Source organism: Mesoplodon densirostris, unplaced genomic scaffold, assembly GCF_025265405.1.
Source record: "Mesoplodon densirostris isolate mMesDen1 unplaced genomic scaffold, mMesDen1 primary haplotype scaffold_46, whole genome shotgun sequence".
In the NCBI taxonomy this organism is placed as follows: Eukaryota; Metazoa; Chordata; class Mammalia; order Artiodactyla; family Ziphiidae; genus Mesoplodon; species Mesoplodon densirostris.
In genome coordinates, this window is record NW_026778200.1 from 5,105,847 (window position 1) to 5,118,805 (window position 12,959).

Consider the following 12,959-nt stretch of genomic DNA (forward strand, 5'->3'; position numbering starts at 1 on the left):
TTTTAAGAATTTGGTTGTATTTGTGTATTGTTTTTTAAATTAATTTTTATAATAGGGTTGAGCTGATGTTCACTGCCATGTTTATGCCACTCTATACACGTTTGATTCCCTTACAGACATATTTGAATACATAGGAATTAAAATTCGTACTAGTCAGATATATTCCTCTGCAGGGAATAGGGGATGTTGAGTCCAGTTCACTGAGCAAGGAGTAGGTCTTGTCTATTACATGTTTGGTTTATGGTATTGTACCTGTGCTAATATCAAACTCTGGTTTTATGTACCACCCCACCTCACCTTACCCTTTAAGCAGATATAAGAGTTATTTTGTTCTAAATGTGAGACTTTGTTCTGTTTGCTATTTCAGCTCATGTGTATCCATGTTTATATAACCTTCATAAGTAATACCTTATGATAAGTTTCTTGTTCTGTGTTACTTATTTCACTTAGAAACATCGTACCTAAATCCAGTCATTATGCTGCTACTGGCTTTATGATATTGATTCCATGGCTGAGGGATTTCCCATAGTATATAAGTGCCTGGAATGGTGAACCTGAGCACAAGGAGAGGAAAAAGGAGGTGTATTTTAGAAAGATATCCGGTTCACACGTTGTCCCATCCTCCGGGTTTCCCATGCATGTTTTAGCTCTAATAATATTCTCTGGACCCCACAGAGTTGGGACTCAAGGAATAGGTTGCACACATTATTGCTTTAAATGGTCTGCATTTGCTCACACAACCTCACCAATCCTCTCAGTCCCAAGTGTCCAGCCTTATGTCTCATCCAGCTGTTGGTGTAGATGTGGTCAGTCCCAATTGCATCAGAGGCCCTTAACAAATTCTGTAAGGATTTCGCTGTTTTTGTGTTTTAGTTTGAAATTTATTTTTATAATGGGCTTGAGCTGATTTTCACTGCCCTGTTAATGCCACTCTATACACTCTTGATTCCCTTCCGGAGACATATCAATACATAGGTATTAAGATTCTTACTAGTCACATATGTTAATCTGCAGGGAATAAGGGATGTTGAGTTCAGTTCACTGAGCAAGGAGTAGGTCTTGTCTATTACACATTTGTTTTATGGAACGCTACCTGTGCTAATATCAAACTCTGGTTTTATGCATCAACCCACCTCATCTTTCCCCTTAAGCAGGCAGAAGAGTTTTTTTTTCCCTAAATGTGAGACTCTGTTCTGTTTTCTAATTTAGCACATTTGTAGCCATGTTTACATTCCCTTCATAAGTGATAGCTTATGATAAGTTTCTTCTTCTGTGTTACTTATTTCCCTTAGAATCATCCTACCTTAATCCAGTCCTTTTGCTGCTACTGTCTTTATGCCATTGATTCCATGGCTGAGGGATATCCCATAGTACGTAAGTACCACGACTTCTTTATCCACTTTTGTCTTTCCTGGCATATTTATGGTGTACTGAAGTCGATTTTTTTGTAAACAAAGCAGCCCTAAACTTTGGTGTTGTTGTTTCTTGTTGATATTAAGTTTTCCCAATGTTTACGCCCATGAGTGGGAGTACCCTGAGCTCTGTAGCTCAGTTATCAGATGTTTTAGGAGACACGATGGACTTGTGCAGAATGGCTCTTGGCAGTTTACGTCCTTACCATCAGCGTAACAAGTGTCACTGTTCCACACGGCTGTGCTGCATTTCTAGATTTTACAATTTTCTGGGAGGTGTTCGGTTTGACCATTGGCAAATGAGACTTATTTGTAGTCTGGCTTTGCATTCCCCACTAGATTCGTTGGCCAAAATGTGCGTATGCGTGTTTGCTTTTATATATTGTGGAAAAAGCACATATGCCCTTTTGGACAAGTGCATCATTGTAGAAGTTGTGCCACATTTCCTTGGCTTAAATGTGATTCCTATCTACATCTTCAAATATGTTTCCTGCTGTCCTGCCTCAATTTCCCGTCCTTATCGTTTCCTTCCCTCAACAGATTTTTGTATGATAGTTGTCCAGTATAACTCTGAAAGTTTGTGAATTCCTGAGACGCTGAGCTCCATTTTTCAACTCGCTTTTTTTCTGAGCTTGGCACAGACCCGTAGGTGTGCTTCAGGCCCTATCTGGGTTCTGAGGCGGCAGAATGTGGTTTGGGTTAACTCTTCTTCCTGATGGGGAATTAGAGTGGCATGTGCCCGTCCAAATGCTTACAGCATGTCTCTCATTGTTTCCCCCTATTCCCTTTTAACCTCCACACAATTGGCAAACTGTGTGAAACAGGAGGTTAAATGTGATGACTCTCTAAATGGGGACATTTATAGTAAAGTCACTGGAATGTTGAACCTGAACACAAGGAGAAAAAAAGGTGTGTTTTACAAACCTGTCCAGATCACACGTTGTCCTATCCTCTGGGAATCCCATGCATGTTTTAGCTGTAATAAGGTTCCGTGGACCCCAGAGATTTGGGACACATGGAATGGGTTGCATGCATTATTTCTTTAAATGGTCTGCATTTGCTCACACAACCTCAGCAATCCTCTCAGCCCCAAGTGTCCAGACTTATGTCTCATCCAGCTGTGGGTGTAGACGTTGTCAGTCCAGATTGCATCTGAGCCCCTTAACAAATTCTGTAAGGATTTTTCTGTTTTTGTGTTTTGTTTTTGAAATTTATCTTTCTAATGGTGTTGAGCTGATTTTCACTGCCGTGTTTTTGGCACTCTATACACCCTTGATTCCCTTACGGAGACATATCGAAACAGAGGTATTAAGATTCTTACTAGTCAGATATATTAATCTGCAGGTAATACGGGATGTTGAATTCAGTTCACTGAGCAAGGAGTAGGTCTTGTCTATTACACATTTGTTTTATGGATGGTACCTGTGCTAATATCAAACTCTGGTTTTATGCATCAGCCAACATCCCCTTTCCCCTTAAGCAGGGATAAGAGTTTTTTTCTAAATGTGAGACTCTTTTCTATTTCCTAATTCAGCTCCTGTGTAGCCATGTTTAAATTCCCTTCATAAGTGATATCTTATGATAAGGTTTTTTTCCGTGTTACTTATTTCCCTAAGAATCATTGAACCTAAATCCAGTCATTATGCTGCTATTGGCTTTATGATATTGATTCCCTGGCTGAGGGATTTCCCATCCTACATAAGTACCACAACTTCTTTATCAACTTTTTTCTTTCCTTGGATATTTGAGGTGTACCGAAGTTTACTTCTTGTAAACAGAGCAGCCCTAAACTTTGGGGTGGCTGTTTCTTGTTAATTTTCAGTTTTCCCAATGTACAGGCCCATGAGTGGAAGTACCCTAAGCTCTGTAGCTCAGTTTTCAGATGTTTTAGGAAACACCATGGACTTCTCCAGAGTGGCTCTTGGCAACTGACATCCCTCCCATCAGCGTAACAAGGCTCACTGTTCCACAAGGCTGTGCTGCATTTCTAGATTTTACAAATTTGGGGGGATGTTCTGTTTGACCAGTGGTAAATGAGACTTATTTGTAGTGAAGATTTGCATTGCCCACTTGTTTCATTGGGCAAAATGTGTGTTTGTGTGTTTTCTTGAATATATTGAGGAAGAAACACATACGCCCTTTTGGCCAAGTGCATCATTGTCGAAGTTGTGCCATATTTCCTGTGCTTAAAAGGCGATTCCTATCTACCTCTTCAAATATGTTTCCTGCAGTCCTGCCTCAATTTCCAGTCCTCCTCGTTTCCTTCCCTCAACAGATTTTTGGACGATAGTTGTCCATTATAACTCTGAAAATTTGTGAGTTCCTGTGAACCTGAGCTCCATTTTTCAACTCGCTTGTTTTCTGAGCTTGCAACGAACCTACATGATTGCTTCAGGCCCTATCTGGGTTCTGGGGTGGCAGGCTGAGGTTTGGGTTAACTCTTCTTCTTGATCGGACATTAGAGTGACATGTGCCCGTCCAAATGCTTACAGCAATTCTCTCCTTGATTCCACCTCTTCCCTTTCATCCTCCACACAATTGGTGAACACAGTGAAACATGAGGATAAATGAGCTGACTCTCCAAGAGGGGAGATTAATAGTAAAGTGACTGGAATGGCAAACCCGAGCACAAGGAGAGGAAAAAGGTGGAGCGTTTTAGAAAGCTGTCCAGATCACACGTTGTCCCATCCTCTGGGTTTCCCATGCATGTTTCATCTGTAATAACATTCCCTTGAATCTAGAGTGTTGGGACCCATGGAACGGGTTGCATGCATTATTGCTTTAAATGGTCTGCATTTGCTCACAACCTCACCAATGCTCTCAGCCCCAAGTGTCCAGCGTTATGTCTCATCCAGCTGTGGGTGTAGATGGGTCAATCAAGGTTGCTTCAGAGACCCTGAATGAATTTTGTAAGAATTTTGCTGTTTTTGTGTACTGTTTTTGAAATTAATTTTTATAATGGGGTTGAGCTGATGTTCACTACCGTATTTATGCCACTCTATGCACCCTTGATTCCCTTACGGAGATATTTGAGTACATAGGAATTAAAATTCATACTAGTCAGATATATTCTTCTGCAGGGAATAGGGGATGTTGAGTCCAGTTCACTGAGCAAGGAGTAGGTCTTGTTTATTACACGTTTGGTTTATGGAATTGTACCTGAGCAAATATCAAACTCTGGTTTTATGCATCACCCCACCTCACCTTTCCCTTTAAGCAGATATAAGAGGGTTTTTTTTCTAAATGTAAGACTGTTCTGTTTTCTAATTCAGCTCATGTGTAGCCATGTTTACATGCACTTCATAAGTGATATCTTATGAGAAGTTTCTTTTCCTTTGTTACTTATTTCACTTAGAAACATCGTACCTAAATCCAGTCATTATGCTGCTACTGGCTTTATGACTTTGATTCCATGGCTGAGGGGTATACCATAATATGTAAGTACCACAACTTCTTTATCATTTTTTTTCTTTGCTCGGATATTTAAGGTGTACTGAAGTCGATTTTCTTGTAAACAGAGGAGCCCTAAATTTTGGGGTGGCTGTTTCTTTTTGATTTTCTGTTTGCCCAATTTATTAGCCCATGAATGCAAGTACCCTTGGCTCTGTAGGTCTGTTTTTAGATGTTTTAGGAAACACCATGGACTTCTCCAGAGTGGTTCTTGTCAATTTACATCCCACCCAGCAGCGTCACAAGACTCCCTGTTCCACACAGCTGTTCTGCCTTTCTAGTTTTTACAATTTTTTTGGATGTTCTGTTTGACCGGTGAGAAATGAGACTTCTTTGCGGATTTGCATTGCCCACTTGCTTGGTTGGCCAAAAAGGGCATATGTGTGTTTTCTTGAATATATTGCTAGAAAACACATATGCTATTTTTGCCCAAGTGCATCATTGTCTAAATTGGGCCCCATTTCCAGTGCTTAAAATGCGATTCCAATCTACTTCTTGAAATATGTTTCCTGCAATCATGCCTCAATTTCAAGTCCTCCTCGTTTCTTTCCTTCAAGGGATTTTGGACGATAGTTATCCATTATAAATCTGCATGTTTGTGAATTCCTGAGAACCTGAGCTCCATTTTTCAACTCGCTTTGTTTGTGAGCTAGCCACAATCCTGCAGGATTGTGTCAGTCCATATCAATGTTCTGGTGCGGCAGGGTGAGCATTTGGTTAACTCTTCTTCGTGATGGGAAATTAGAGTGGCATGTGCCCATCCAAATGCTTACAGCATGTCTCTCATTGTTTTCCCCTATTCCCTTTTAATCTCTGCATAAATTGCAAACTGTGTGAAACAGGAGGTTAAAGGCGCTGACTCTCTAAGCGGGGAGATTTATAGTAAAGTCGCTGGAATGTTGAACCCGAGCACAATGAGAGGAAAAAGAAGTGAGTGTTAGAAACCTATCCAGATTACACGTTGTCCCATCCTCTGGGATTCCCATGTATGTTTTAGCTGTAATAAGATTCCCTCGATCCCAGAGATTTGGGACACATGGAATGGGTTGCACACATTATTGCTTAAATGGTCTGGATTTGCTCACACAACCTCACCAATCCTCTCAGCCCCAAGTGTCCAGCCTTATGTCTCATCCAGCTGTGATTGTAGAGGTGGTCAGTCCTGATTGCATAAGAGCCCCTGAATGAACTTCGTAAGAATTTCCCTGCTTTTTTTGTTTGTTTTTGCAATTTATTTTTATAATGGGGTTAAGCTGATTTTCACTGCCATGTTTATGCCACTCTATACACCCTTGATTCCCTTACGGAGACTTATCAATACAGAGGTATTAAGATTCTTACTAGTCAGATATATTAATCTGCAGGAAACAGGGGATGTTGAGTTAAGTGCACTGAGTAAGGAGTAGGTCTTGTCTATTACACATTTGTTTTATGGAACGGTATCTGTGCTAATATCAAACTCTGGTTTTATGCGTCAACCCACCCCACCTTTCCCCTTAAGCAGGCATAAGAGTTTTTTTTTTCTATATGTGAGACTTTGTTCTGTTTTCTAATTCATCTCATGTGTAGCCATGTATACATTCCCTTCGTAAGTGATATCATATGATCAATTTCTTTTTCTGTGTTACTTATTTCCCTTAGAATCATCGTACCTTACTCCAGTCATTATGCTGCTACTGTCTTTTTGACTTTCATTCCATTACTGAGGTATATACCATAGTGCATAAGTACCACAATTTCTTTATTCACTTTTGTCTTTCCTGGGATATTTAATGTGTACTGAAGTCGATTTTTTTTGTATACAAAGCAGCCCTAAACTTTGAGGTGGCTGTTTCTTGTTGATATTTAGTCTTCCCAAGTTATATGCCCGTGAGTGGAAGTCCCCTATGCTCGGTAGCTTTGTTTTTTAGATGTTTTAAGAAACACCATACTCTTCTCCAGAGCAGCTCTTGGATATTTATACCCCACCCATCAGCGTGACAAGGCTCCTTGTTCTCCATGGTCCCTCCTGCATTTCTGGTTTGTACACTTTATTCTGATGGCCCTTCTGAGCAGTGGAAATAGAGACTTCTTTGTTGTGCAGTTTTGCATTGCTCGCTTGCTTGGTTGTCCAAAAACAGTGTATGTGTTTTTTCCTGAAGGTATTCAGCAAAAAACGCAGACACCCCTTTGCCCAAATGCATTGTTTTAGAAATGCGGATGCTTTTCATGTGCTTTAAATGTGAGTCCAATCTATCTCTTGAAATCTGTTTCCTGCAATTCTGTCTCTCATTCAGATCCTCTTCGTTGCCTTACCTGAATATATTTTTGGACGTTGGTTATCATTAATATTTTTACAGGTCTTTGAATTACCTGCCCCTGAGCTCCATTTTTCAACTCGCTTTTTATGTGAGCTGGCCGGCAAGCCACTGGATTGCTTCAGACCCTATTCTGGTTGTGGGGAGGCAGGCTGAGCTTTTGGTTAATTCTTCTTCCTAATGGGAAATTAGAGTGACATGTGCCTGTCGAAACTCCTACAGCTAGTCTCTCATTGGTTCCCCCTCTTCCCGTTCATCCTCTGCACAAATAGCAAACTCTGTGAAACAGGAGGTTAAAGGTGCTGATTCTCCAAGTGAGGAGATTGTTAATAACAAGGCTGGAATGGTGAACCCCAGCACCAGGAGATCAAAAATGAGGTGCATTTTAGACACCTTTCCTGATCACACGGTGTACATTTGTCTCGGTTTCCCATGCATGTTTTCACTGTAGGAAGATTCCCTTGAACCTGCAGATTTGGGACCCATGGAATGGGTACCAGGAAGTATTACTTTAAAAGGTCTGCATTTCCTCACCCAGCCTCTCTAACATCTCTTAGCGTGCATAGCTTCCTGCCTTATATATCATCCTGCTGTGTGTCTAGATGTGTTCAATCCATGTTACATCGTAGCCCTTCAACAAAAGTTGTAAAAATTTTTGTGTGTTTCACTGTTTTTACAAATATTTTAATATTTATTATTATATTGGTTACAACTGATTTTCAAAGCTCTGTTTTTTGCTGCTGTACATCCACTTGATTCATGTACTATGAGACATCAATAAATTATTTTTCAGATTCTTACCAGTCATATATATTATTTTCCAGTGATTTGAGTGCGCTGAGTGCAGTTCTTTGAGGTACCTTTTATGCCTTGTCGATTACTCAATTTGGTACTTGGAACAGTATCTTTGCTAATTTCAACCTCCTGGGTAATGCCTCACCCTTCTCCACCTTTCCCATTTAGCAGCCTTATGTCTGATTTTACATATTTGACTATGTTTCTGTTTTGTCATTTATTTCATGTGTAGCCATTTTTCATTCCACCTTTAAGTGACATCTTATGATATGTGTCTTTTTCTTTCTGACATATGACACTTAGAACGATCGTATGTAACTCCTCCAGAGTTGTTACAACTAACCTTATTCCATTGATTTCTGGCTGAGTAATATTCCACTCTACATAAGTACCACATCTCTTTTATCCCTTTTATGCTTTCAGGAACATTTAGGTTATATCCAAGTCGAGGCTCTTTTTAACAGAGTAGTGGTAAACGTTGGGGGGCCTGTTTCCTGTTGATTTTTCTTTTTCGCAAGGTATACGCCCATGAGTGCAAGTGCCCTATGCTCTGTAGCTCATTTTTTACATGTTTTACAAAAGCAATACACTTCTTTACACTGGCCATTGGCAAATTACATTTCCACTATCAGCCTCACAGGGCTCCCTTTTCTCCCCACCCCATCCTGCATTTCTGGTATTTACACGTTATGTGGATGGCCCTTCTGACTGATGTGAAGTGATACATTTTGTAGTATTGATTTCCAGTGCCCACCTGTTTGGTTGGATAAAAAGTGTGTATGGCCTTTACTTGAATATATTCAGAAAAAACTGCATATGCCTTTTTTGGCCAACTGCATCATTGGCGATGTTCAGCCCCTTTTCTTGTGCTTTAATGGGGAGTCCTTTCGACCTCTTCAAATCTCTTTCCTGCCACTCTCCCTTGCTTACAAGTCCTTTTCTGTGACTTACCTCAAGACATTTTTCGACGATAGATATTTTCAACTCTGCAGTTTCATGAATTTTAGTGCCCCTGAGTTCCATTTTTCAACTTGTGTTTTTGGAAACTGGCCACAAAACACCGGGATTTCCTCTAGCCCTATTCTGTTTCCGTGGTCAATTCTAGCCTTTGATGAATTTGCCTTCTGGATTGGAAATTAGAGTGGCATGTACCTGTCCGAACACCTAGGACTTGTCTTTAATTTTTTCTCATCCTTCCGCTTCATCCTCTAGACAAATTCCAAACTGTGAGCAACAGGATATGGACAGTGCTGATATCCCGAAGTGAGGAGATTGTTAGGAAAGATGCTGGGGGTGGTGAACCCGAGCACCAGGCGACAAGGAGATGAGGTGCCTTTTCCAAACTCTTTCCGATCAAATGGTGTACCATCCTCTAGGTGTGACAGGTATGTTTTAACAGTAGGAAGGGTCCCATAAATGTAAGGGGAACACCAGGGATTTTTCCAAATCAGTGCCTCCCCGAACCCCAAACTGGGGAATTTGTAAGCTATGGCTACACGTATGTCCATTAAGGGCCTTGTGAAATAGGCAGAGTCCGAACTTTAGATGATTGAAGTCTTCAGGTTCAGAAACACTCATCTTTGGCCTCGCTTAGTTTACATTTTATCTGTCATTTATAGATGATGTCGATAAAAATATCTATTCTTTTTCAGATTATTTCCCTTTATAGGTTATTGCAAAATATTCAGTGTAGTTCCCTGTGCTATACAGTAGTTCCTTGTTGATGATTTATTTTATACATAGCAGTGTGTATGTGTTAATCCCAAACTGTTCATTTATCCCTCCTGCTACCTTTCCCCTTTGGTAATAATAAATTATAAGGTTTTATACTTCTCATAAATGGGGGAGTTGAAAGGGATGTATCATTTTCAATGGAAAAGCATTCAAAACAAGATTGAAGCTTCAGCCAAGAGTATTCGATGTACATCCTTGGAAATAAATCACTTCATTTCTCTAATGTTGACCTGACAAATAAGACAGACATCTTCACTAAACTTGCTTATAGGAAAGTGATGGAAATATCAAATGTAAGTCTTTGAAACATCGTATTTTACCTGAGACTTACACACTGCTCTATGTTAACTACAGTTTGGCTCACACATCTGTTCATTGACGTTACAATGTTCTCAATTTCTGTTACTGATCCTCCAGAGTGGACCCCAACAGGAGTCCCCGTGCCCAGTGTCATTGGAGCCAACAGATCAAGACTGAGTTTGGTTCAGGAGCAAAGGAAACTTTATATTTTGACAACAGAATGGAGAGATGAGAGCGTGCACTCCCCCATGGGCTGTGTGCTGGGCTGCTGTGTAGGGATCCCTGTACCATCAGCAGGAGGGAGGGGATGGAGCTCTCGAGGGCCTGGATGGCTGCAGCTCAGGCTCTATGTTGCGGAGTCTGCATGGGGTCCCGTTAGCTGAAGTGTCGACCCAGCCATTCTGCACTAGGAAATCGGGTCTGAAGTGCCGGGTGTGGGACCTCTGCATGCGGAACCCTAGGAGCATGTGAAATTAGAGAAAGCACAAAGGAAAAAATGGTTAGACATTATTTTATTGCCCAGATTCTATCTTTATCTCCCAGGAATTTTTAATGAACTTTGCCGGAGATGAACACCTCCTCTGCTTTTTGTCCTGTTCCTCATTCTTGGGGTATTGAGGGTGCAGACCCTTCTTCTGTAACTACTTCATGCTGAATTGGGAGTTCTCATACACGGGGGGAGGGACAAAACTTCTCCCCAGCAGCCTCCAGGTGATGTTGATTGTCCCCAGGTCTCCTGCTTCACTGTTTGTCCTCCTGAGCACCAGCATTGGAAGTGTTATAGATTCTAATGACCTTTAAAGGTCCAGGAAAGAGATGCACAGAGACGCTGTGGTGGCAGTTTTCATCCCACCCCACATTTGTTTGGCGACCTTAAGCTGACAGATTCCGCCAGCCTAGATGCTCTGACCAGTAGTCTGTGCTTTCTTTAATTAGGTCCCTGAATTAACGTACAAATAGCACCAGGTGTCAGAGCCCTGCCTTCTCAACTGCCAGAGAGTCCACGGACAGTGGTGACCCAGGACCATGACGGCCACTGAGTCAAAGGCCTTTTGAAGTAGCCAGGAGTACAGCCGGTCACATTGGCCACTGTCTCCGTGGAGTCTTTATGGTTTTCTATGGTGAATGTGTGATATACCTTTCCCCCACCAAGCTTATTAACTCCACTCTGGGTGCAGTAACTCCTGCAAGCACTTGTCTGCTCTTTCAGGGCACACTCTTGTTATTTTCTGAGAGAAACTCCAGGTCAAGTGATGGTCACACAAGTCATCATGGGGGCCCATTGACCCCGTTTGTGCCTCTGGAAGTTGGAGTTGGAGGGCTTACACATTCGAGTCCAGTGTGTCCATGGAGTGACCCCTGCAACTTCAGGGCATGATGGGAGGTTAGGATCACCAAATGGGTTCCTTTTCCCTTAGGATCGAGCTGGCCTTGCGGGCTGCTGATTTCCAGGTTTTTAGATACCACAGTATCCTGGCCTGATGGGGCGGCAGGCAAAGGCCTTGGTGACCATAGTTTATCATACCTGGAGGGCATTCTTTTGTTGATCCATTTCAAGTGGTCCCAGTTTTTGCACTAATGCTCCAAGGGCGATTAATCTTTGACTGGGTATGTAAAGGTCAAAGGGTTTAGTTAAATTAGGGAGTTCCTGGGCAAGGGTCTGAATTGACTGCTCTTTCCATTCTTGAAAGGCTGCTTCTGGATTCTATTCAAAAGGATCATCATCTTTTCATGTCAGTGTTTCATATAGAGGCCCAGCTATTAGACTGTAGTTAGGGATCCAGATGCAGAAAACCTTGGCCTCCCCAGTAACCCCTAAGCTGTCTTCTAGTTTTAGAAGAGGTAAGCCTGCAAATGGCTTCTTCCCTTTCCTGGGATGTGCTTCTCTGAACATCTGTGAGAATGAAGCCCAGGCAAGTCACCTTAGCCTTGGATATTTGAGTATTTTTCTTAGACACCTTCTATGCTTTCTTGGCTAGGTAGTTCAGAGGCGTCTTTAGTAGGGCTGGCGATCAGAATGTCCTCTGCATATTGAAGGAGGGTTCCCTTTTACAGAGGTAGAACTTTTAGGTCTTTAGATAATGTTTTCCCAATGATGGTTAGGAGATTTTTGAACCATTGCAGCAGGACGCCCCAGCATTATTGCTTTTGTTGTAAGTTGTGTCCTGCCACTCACAAGCCAAAAATTCTTGTGACTCTTGGACGAATGGAATACAGAGGAAGGCATCATTGAAGTCTAATACAGAATGCCGTGACCTGGTGGATGGTAGAATGACCAGCAGGGTGTAGGAAATAGGAGCTACTGGATGGATATCCTCTGTTGCTTCACTGACTGTCCTGATATCCTTTACCAGGTCTACAGAAGCCCACGGGGCTCTCGTGGTCAGGGCACTCCCAGGATACGGAGCTCACCTGGGCTGGTCCACCCCACCCCCACAGCCCATGCAGCTCTCGTGGTCAAGTCCCTCTCAGCGTACAGGGCTCACCTGCGCAGCTACCCAGCAGCCCATGGGGCTCTCATAGTCAGGCCCTTCCCAGGATACGGAGCTCCCCTGGGCAGGTACCCCGGTAGGGCTGGGCACGCAGGAACCGTTCACATAGCCTGCCTTGCAGAGAACCCCCACCTCACCTGTCACTCACAGATGACACAGACCACCTCAGAGCAGGACTTGAACTAACAAACAACAGCTTTGATAGGTCTGTGACCCTGGGTAGCACTCTGTGTGGCCTCTCTCTGCCTGGTCTTCCAGACACTTCCACTGCAGGCAGGGCACCAAGCCTCTGTCTCCACCCACCATCACTCCTTTCCCTGACTCCTGGGTTCCTCTTATTAGGATCGGGTCTTCTTGATGTTGTTTCCCACTCATGGGCCTGATAATACGATAAGAAATCTAGCCGGAGCTGCAGCCCCTTGTCTATCCTGACTCTCAGGAGCACGCACCTGTTCCTTGGTCCTGGCCCATTTAGCAAG